The sequence below is a fragment of the Limulus polyphemus genome, unplaced genomic scaffold (genome assembly GCF_000517525.1).
Source record: "Limulus polyphemus unplaced genomic scaffold, Limulus_polyphemus-2.1.2 Scaffold393, whole genome shotgun sequence".
NCBI classification, from domain to species: Eukaryota; Metazoa; Arthropoda; class Merostomata; order Xiphosura; family Limulidae; genus Limulus; species Limulus polyphemus.
In genome coordinates, this window is record NW_013666003.1 from 261,634 (window position 1) to 271,683 (window position 10,050).

At 32.5% G+C, this 10,050-nt stretch overlaps 1 protein-coding gene across 2 annotated transcripts in view; it reads right to left on the minus strand.

The window, feature by feature from the left end:
- LOC106457926 (allatostatin-A receptor-like) overlaps positions 1 to 6,928 on the minus strand; it is a 32,950-nt gene extending 26,022 nt beyond the window's left edge. Inside the window, exon 1 of one of the 2 annotated variants that reach the window (XM_022384011.1) lies at positions 6,822 to 6,928. The gene's annotated coding sequence lies outside the window, so the exon portion shown is untranslated. Of the gene's footprint in view, positions 1 to 6,807 lie in introns of both variants that reach the window. The other variant, XM_022384010.1, reaches the window with a different exon arrangement.
- Positions 6,929 to 10,050: the final 3,122 nt, after the last annotated feature.

Genomic DNA, 10,050 nt, shown 5'->3' on the forward strand with positions numbered 1-10,050 from the left:
TAAAGATTACAATATTTCAAATACTAAGGATTGTTTGTAGGCAATTGATTAATTGATTTAAACAAAATAAAGATTACAATATCTTAAATACCAAGGATTGTTTGTAGCCAAGTGATCAATCGACATAAAGATAACAGTATCTTAAATACCAAAGATTGTTTGTAGCCAAGTGATCAATCGAGATAAACAAAATAAAGATAACAGTATCTTAAATACCAAGGATTGTTTGTAGCCAAGTGATCAATCGAGATAAACAAAATAAAGATAACAGTATCTTAAATACCAAGGATTGTTTGTAGTCAGTTGATCAACTGGTTTAAACAAAATAAGTGAGGTAAAATTTTTCAAATATAAAACTATTTTTCTTCGTGTTATACAGGGGTCATTGTAGCCCATTGGAATTACTAAACAGGAATATTTTGGGATTCCCTCACCCACGCACCCTAAAAAGTACTAATTACAATATTTCCATAAACCAAAAATACACAAACACAACACATAGTGAACGTAATATCTATTCTAAAGACTTAAGTCTGCTTAAATAAATAAACACAGATAAATTTACGTATACACACTTAGTAAAAGTATATAAAAAGCTTATTACAACACATATGAATGAGAGAATGTAACTATACACAACAATATATGTATTAGAATACATATTATAATAAAACTCTTGCTAATTTTTTTTCTGAATTATAAAATACATAACACTTTTCTATGATTGTTTGTTTGTTTTAGAATTAAGCCACAATGGACTATCTACTGTGTCCATTGCGAGGAATCGAACCTCGAATTTAAGCGTTATAAGTCTGTAGACTTACAACTGTCCAACTAGGGAACGCTTTTTTATTAAATGAATTAGGATATTGTTTACATTTACTCTGAACTGTATTGGACTTACTTAGTTATTTATGACCTACAATATTTACTCTTGTCATTTTCACTTGAAACTTTAAAAGGTGTTACTTAATACATAGAAAGACTCTTTACTTTTATTAATCTATAAATTTACTTTCTCTGTCATAGTTTAGTTAATATTAGTCCATAACGTAGCTATAAATGATCTGAAATTGCGTGCGCTAATAGGCGAAAGTTAATTTTTCAGTAACTGCTTTTTGTATATTAAGTATATAGCATTCCATCGTGTGAGGTTGGCAGATAATGACGTCGTAAACATCACTGTTATTTCCAAAATTAAAGATATTGATAACATAGACTTTAGCTATGTAATATAATTTTTAGGTGATGAAGAGGAGTACTAACTTATGCACAGCTTATTATCGGCATCCACTGTCAGAATATTTATCAAACATACATATATTCACTAATGAATCATACAATTTATGAACTTTTCGGAAACTCAAGATTAATTACATATAATTTATCTATAGGCAACATTTGTGCACAAAATAAAGTTTAAAAATCGTGGCTCTTGATGGTGACTTCATCTTATATTTTGAAAAAAATCTTAATATTTGAATTATTTCCCAACACCAGATTTTAGGAGTGCCATTTATTGAATAAAAGCGATTAATGAGTCAGTTTTGTGAGAAATTTATCTTTATTTAGAACCCGCAGAAAATGAAAGTGGATAGAACTACAGTTTGGGTGAATCATGATACAAAAAAAGAGCTAGTCAGGAATGAGAACATTCTCTCTCTCGTGGAACTGATAAAGTCACTGTATATGCAATGGATACTTCTAATAAATTAGCCGATAATGTATGGTAAATCCATCTTATCGTAAACGACTTTCGGTAAGGTTCTAGAGATGTACTATGAGATTTACATTAAGGCTGGTCAACCCATAACCCTTTATTACATCTTGTTCAAGGTAGTCTATCACAATAATTTGGAATATAAAACAATAGTACAGACATGAAACCTTGATCTACCTGTAAAAAGCATAGGTGCCAGAAATTAGTGTTAACAATTTTGGAAATATTGAAAAATAATGGAATTACCTGCAGGTCTGAACAGGTTAAGAAAGACAAACGAAAATGTTCTTGTAGCCACTCATAACCATTCCAGTTACCCATCTGAAGCTTTAACTGAGTCAATATGCAGTAGACTCTAGTAATTCCCACCATCCATGTTGTGGGTGTTTGGCATACAAACCATTTATCTGTGAATGTGTTCACGAACTTTCCACTACACTAAAACTTGACTCTTTGTTTGTTCGGTTCCTAACATTGCAATAAAGATGTTAGTCTAAGGTTTCGTCATAACTTTTCTTTTGCCACTAGCATGGAAACTGTCAGTGCTGGGGAAACAACAACCGAAACCGAAGCAATGGATTATATTTGCTGTGCCCATCACAAGTATCGAAAAGCAATGGGTTATATTTGCTGTGCCCATCACAACTATCGAAAAGCAATGGGTTATATTTGCTGTGCCCATCACAACTATCGAAGAGCAATGGGTTATATTTTCTGTGCCCATCATAAGTATCGAAAAGCAATGGGTTATATTTGCTGTGCCCATCACAAGTATCGAAACCCGATTGTTAGCGGTATAAGACTGGAGACTTACCGCTGTACCACTGGGAGCACCACTGATAACAACCTATTATCTAGATTAATAGAATAATAATAGATAGTAGGAGCTTGCTTTTTGGTATGTAATGCCACTCTGGTACTTTCGTCAACATTACTTCTGACATGTCATTATGTAGGGGCTATTAATAAAGATAACTTATTCAAATTTTGAACACATCAAGTGATAAGTAGTTATGATTCCACAATTCTTTACATTGTGTCCCTTTTGAACATTGTATATAAGTGAGTCGTATTAAATATGTCACTGAGGTGAAATTTCAGCTTTAATAAACAATTAAAATATGTCATTTCTGTTAAGATTTAATTTTATTTGCACCTCTGTCGTAGTTATGTGTGCAACTCACATCTTAGCCGTTTTGCAGGCTAAACGTAAATAATTTTTATAGTTAAATAAGTAAAAAGAAAATATTCTGAAAAATCTGGTTTTCTATGATAAATGGCAAGAACATATCGTGCGGAAAGCTCAAAAGACGGAAAGTTTACAACGCTAAAATCCAGGATTCTATTCCCCGTAGTGGACAAAGCGCTGATAATCCATTATGTAGCTTTGCGCTAAAAAAACAAAAGATAACAGGCAAGTATACGAGGTTTGTAGTGCAACAAATGTCTATGTCCCCCTTAGATCGTATGACCTCGAACAAATTGGAGTAAAAATTGCAAACAATTAATTAATGTAACAAGAGTGAAATCTATTCTTAATGATTGACACTATTGATTTTAAAAAATACGGTGTTATAGAGTGTCAAGTTTTAATAAGGGCGTATTCGCTGATCCGGAATTGATCCGATATAATGTACTGCTTAAAAAACGTAACATTACTTTTCGCTGTTAATCAAAGTATAACCAATAGTTCCAAAATGTTATAAAAAATGGACTGAGTAAGTTATTTCTTTTATCAGTCATTTACTAAGCTGACGTTCTGCACATACAATGCTATGGCTCGATGGAGCCTTACATAGACTTTGAAACAATTTGTCAATTTCAGTAAAAAGGTTCTCAACTTATCAGCTGAACCAGAACTAGTAACTCTCATTTTTCATTTTAGGTTGATAGTAGAAAAAAAGACAGTCATAAAACCGGTTATTATACGACCTCAATAGATGTGTTAATAACCACTTTATCTTCCCGAATGGAAGACTGTCTATATGCAAAATTTTAAAATATTGCTTTTCACGTAGATAAGAGTATTTCCCTGCTTGTTGAGAAAGGCAAATTTTATATTTTTCTTAGTTTAAGATATATCTTCAATGACAAAGGAACGAGTTTTTCTATCCTAAGAAACTGTGCTTGAAATATACCAATATATACAGCTTATAATGGTATGAAACATTCGTCAAATGCATTACATACGAAGCTTTCGTTATAACGTACATCATCATTTATTGAATATATTTAGAAAATAAAACCTTTTACCTTTAACCTGCAAGATGTCTTATGTAATACAAGTAAGAAGAACGTTTTTCATATCTGTTAGTTTATTTGTTTGAAGTTAAGCACAAAGCTACACAATGGGCTAGCTGTGCTCTGCCCACTACGGGTATCGAAACCCGGATTCTAACGTTGTAAGTCCGCAGACATACCGCTGTGCCACTGGGGGGCGTTGCTTAAAGTATTATACATTATACTTTATTTAATTTCATAAAAACTATCACTCTAATTGCTCTCATTACTTTATGTTGTATGTTTATTCTCTTATTTCTAAAATACTATTTTGATTTTTTGCTAGATTTGTTCTTTTATCTTAAGCTATACTCTTTCGATTTTCTATATTGATTATTCATGAAAAAGAGATTTGATATAATACGTAGTTCCAATAAGGTAAGGATAAAAGAAACTTTAGCTATCAAGAAACTTAAACCAAAATGATCTAAGATGTTATCTAAGAATATTTTGATCATAGAGACTTTTCATCTCTGACGTACAAGAATGGTGATCAGATATAATCAAGAACGGTTTGGTTTTACGTTTCTAACATGTCTTAACGTTTATCAAGTGTAACTAAAATTTCTTCTTTAACTTCTAAAATTATTTATGCAAGATAATAAAAAAAAATTCTATATCTTCAATATAGAAGGACATATATCAACTACATAATTAATAGAAAGCTTTTCTCATCTTCGTCATACAATATTTGTTAAATAGAATTAAGGTATTTTATAGCATTTCACCTACAAAAACACTTAACGGAATCTTTTTAATTGTGTATAGAAGAACGCTAATCAAATCTAAATATTTTGTGTCGTCATGTGAACCTTTAAAAAAATTTTAATGAAATAAATTCTCAAAAAATTCTGTATTAGGAGATACAGTAAACATATTCGAGGCATAATTCAATATGATTCACTTTACATCAAACTCAAGAAACTTTCCGCTGAGCCACCGGGGAACATAATATAAATACAGACAAAGAATTGTTTGTTTGTTTTTAATTTCGCGCAAAGCTACACGAGGGCTATCTGCGCTAGCCGTTCCTAATTTAGCAGTGTAAAACTAGAGGGAAGGCAGCTAGTCATCACCACCCACCGTCAGCTCTTGGGCTACTCTTTTACCAATGAATAGTGGGATTCACCGTCACATTATAACGCCCCCACGGCTGAAAGGGCGAGCATTTTTGGTGTGACGGGGATTCGAACCCGAGACCCTTAGATCGCGAGTCGAGCGCACTAACCACCTGGCCATGCCGGGCCACCGCCAAAGAAACCCGTTTAATTTCTGAACTCTATTTAAGACTAAGTTACGCTTTACACAAGTGTTTCTTAAGAAAAAAAAATACATTTTGAAAATAGTGTTCTTCGCGTAAGATTAAAATACGTTATTATTTTCCATATTTTTTATCTAATGAGGTATTTCTAACCTTATTTGTTTTGTTTTCCAAGATTATTGTAGATATATTAAAAGGACAAATCATGCAAATAATATCGACAAACCATTTCGCTTCAATGAATTTCGCTTATGAGTTTCAGAATATGCAGCAAGAATTTTTAAAGAATCGACTGGCATGACGATTTTTATAAATCTCAGATAAATAGTGTCAGCGGACATATAACGCTAGAAACCGGGTTTCGATACCCGTGGGGGGCAGAGCACAGATAGCCCTTGTGTAGCTTTGTGCATAATTAAAAACAAACAAACAGATAAATAGTTACTACAGTTTAAGGCAGAGAGTATTCCATTAATTACTATTGCGTTAAAGAACAATTGTGAAGTGCGTCAATTATTGAAAATAAACAATAGTTTTTCTGCTTAAGTTATCGGAAACGAAGCTTCACTATAAACTGTATCAAACCAAAATTTAAAACAGATGTTTTTTCAATTCTGGTTCTAACGATTCTATTCATCATTTTGAACAAGCTAGAATTACTTATTACAAAACTAAACAACATCTGTTCAGAGGATTAGCAAAGAAATATAAAAAAATAATTCATACCAGAAGTGAAAAAAACAACCACTGCTTGTAGTTACGTGACCTCTTAGACCCAAGGTGTTTATCTCTGTTTACTGGTCTTATTTATCCCTCAAGTTACCAATTCTTATTTGCATATCACTCACTACCGGCGGGGTCCTCATACTGCAGCATATTAAGTAAGTTTATACTTTTTTCTGCTAAGTCGTTCGGGGTAAGGAATTTACCAAAAACCTGAATTAAATCACTAATTTTCTATGTAAGATACATAGGAAAATCCAGAATTAATTGGTTGGACTAAATGCAATATCAACGATATGTTTGGTTACATTTTAATTGTGTGTCTTATATGTTATTACGGACCACGTAACTGCAGATTAAGGATGGTGAATATATTTATGTGATCCAGGGTTGAACCTCACAAAAGCAATAGTGGTGTATTATTCTATTATTAGATATATGTATCTCCGTATTAAAATGATCTGGACAACTTTTCTATTTAATTACGGGTTATATCACAGTTCGGTATTTAATTTACGATATCGTTCTTTTAAGACCGAAAATCTGGAATTTTACTTCATTTTTAAGCATAATTCTTAATCTTCGCTCATTTAGGACTAAAATGAAATAGTTTTACTTAAACACTATCAATAATGGAGCGCCGGTAGTCAAATTCAAAGCAACTGTTGAGCGTACTTTCTAACTGTGTTTTTGACGTTTAGCAAGAACTTGTACATAATGTACTTTCATTGTACGAACTGTTTGATTTTCAAAGTAATGAGACACTAGTTATGATAAATGTTATATGTAGCTGAATTTCTAGTAAGCTTGGAATGTTTCATACCTTAGTGAACTCACCTCCTTGATATCTTCAGGTGAGAAGACGTCAGCTCGCTTACTTGTTGATGAAACAGGTTCTGCGATGTAAGTGAACAGAGAGAGTGGCGCTCGTACTGTTAGTGTAACGATCGTTATCCTAAATCAAGAAGCTCTGCCTTGGCATATGTGTGTGTGTATATATGTCTTGCTCGCACAGGCTGTGATAGCTGTGGGGAAACAGTCATACGGCAAACTTATTAACAACCAATGATTGACTCTTACGCAGAAACTACCACCAGTCTAGCTAGGCGGTTTCTCCTATCAGTACGAGCCTGTACTGTGACAACTGCCTTTCACTTCCAATGATCTTTATCTTCTCGCTAGTAAAGTCGTCTTCATTTTGAAGAAGTTCTACAGTAAAAATAATTATATATATTATTTTTACTTCAGTTAGTTGTATGTTGTAATAAAAGGGCATACAAGATATTTAATCACAATACTGGAACACAGTATTTGTAAAATGTCATCTCCTTCATTAAATACCTCTTCGCACTTAAACTTTTAGCGTGTAACATATGGACAAAGTTTAAACACGAACTTCAGTCCTTGAATGTAACATGTGGACGAACTTTAAATACGAGCTTCAGTCCTTGCATGTAACATATGGACAAAGTTTAAACACGAACTTCAGTCCTTGTATGTAACATATGGACAAAGTTTAAACACGAACTTCAGTCTTTGTGTGTAACATGTGGACAAAGTTTAAATACGAACTTCAGTCCTTGTATGTAACACATGGATAGACTTTAAATACGAACTTTGTATTTAAACTTTGTCCACATGTTACATACAAGGACTACTGAAGTTCGTATTTAAACTTTGTCCATATGTTACATACAAGGACTGAAGTTCCTTTGTATGTAACATATGAACAAAATTTAAATACAATGATCAGTCCTCATATAAATCGTTGTCTTATAAGTACACAGCTAGCAAAACAATTTATACTGAGACCGTCATCGGTCTCAAAACAGACACTTTACATGTATCACGTCATCCTCAGGAGTATAAGATTATGATAAATACTGTTGAACAGTACAAGGCCATCTCTTAAAAATTTTAACTTTGCAAAGTCACTTAAAATGATGTTTGAAAGCGTAGAAGTAATTTTTATTACCTTAGATATTATCTTGTTTCTTACTTGTTTTATTAAATGCGCAAAAATGTATCAAATAAGTTGAACATTATCATATACAAAAATATCAGAATATGATCAACATCAAATATGCTTTAAAATCGATTATTTCATCTGAAAGGCTTAAAAGGACTTTATCCGACTCCTGACGTAGGTCCTCATCAGATCTGCAAAACATTCGTCTTCAAAAAAAAATATTTGAAATAAGTAGAGGAAGTCCGTTGGGATCTTCCACTTAATTAATCTTTTAAACATTATAATATTTTTTTTTACCTTTGATATAGAGATATTTAATGATAGAATATTTCTTGACTTGTTTACATTTTTATGAGATTAATTTTTCAAAAGACGATCGAAAATTATGAACACACTTAATTTACTACATGAACAAAGACGTTTCCCTTATTCATGCAAAGGTATAACTTAAACTATACAGTATATTTGTAACAGAAGTATCCAATTGTATTTTACAAAATGATCTGTTTGTTCTGTTAAATTTCACGCAAAGCCACTCGGGGGTTATTTGCACTAGCCGTCCCTAATTTTGAAGGCTACATTAGAGAGGAGGCAAGTAATCAACATCACCAACAACCCACTCTTGAGTTACTCTTTACCAAGAATAGTGGGTTTGATCGTCATATTATAACGTCCCCACGGCTTAAAAGGCGAGTATGTTTGGTGACATTGTTTCCCGCGATCCACAGAGGGCTTTAACCTTACAAAATAATGACTAATGCAATAAGAGGGCTAATATTATTTATATCAAATTTACATTGCAAATATGAAAACACATGAGAGCGAAGCATATTCCTGACCATTCTGAAGCTATTGCCATGTTTTGGTTTTTCTTTCTGCCATAGCTGCCATACTGAATATAGCAAGACGACAAGATACATACTTTATGAGTAATCAGAGGTACTTAAACGTATCTTTGGCCTACATATGAGCAGTTTGACGTCGTTATAGGTCTTCGTGTAAAGCAGCTTGGCTTTGATAATTCTTGATTTAATGACTTATTATTCGGCTTTGTACAAAGAAAGCGTCATGAAAAATAAAAATGATGTTTAATAACTTGTTTAAAAAAAGAAACTGTCATCTTGCATAAATTGTTTGGGTGCAGGTTATCCTCTGGTAGAGAGATAACACAAAATATTCCCCCGAACTTTAAGTTGTGTGTGCGTTATAAGAGTGACAGTCAATCCCCAAAGTAAATGGTGGGTGGCTGACTGATTGCCTTCCATCTGGTCTATATATCAAAATTATAGATTGCGGCCTTTCTAGCTTTGCCATAAATACAAATACAATACATATAATATCTGTTATATTTATACAAGCTCACGTACCCAGCAATAGACATTACAATTAAAACGGGATAATTAAATTGATTTTAAAATACATATATGTTTTAAGTAATGTGTGTGATATTTTGAAAACGTGGACTTGAGAATGACTTACCGTAAGCTACTATTTATATATTTGATTATTTTGAAGAACGAACAGTTTGTATATATTTTGCATTATAATATTTTTCGCGTATTTTTTAATTCAAACTTTATCTTAATATATTACGAAGACCATTGATTACCATAATTTTATTACACGTATGACATTTCAAAAGGTTACTTTTTATGTAGATTAGGATACGGGTGTGAAGTTAGTGTATCTGGATTTTCAGAAAGTACTTGATAAGGTGCCACATAAAAGATTTGTAAAAATGTTATCTCTGTAAATTTTAATTATATGTTGGTTCATTGAATATAAAACTGAATGGATGGAAGAAAGCGGGGGTGTTATTATAAATGGAGTTCGGTCAAATTGGACTAATGTCACAAGTGAGGTACATCAGGGCTCAATGCTAGAACCTTTGCTCTTTTTAAATTGCATCAATGACATAGATGAAATAATAGTCAATAAATTATTTATTAAGGTTTTGGGTGTTGCTAGCTGGGAGGAGAATGCTGCTTTAAAAAATGATTTGGAATATTTGACAGAGATTATGAAGAATTCAAGCTAATTTCAATATTGCACCGAAATGAAGGTTTGTTTGAGATAATTTAATTAAATATTTCAATC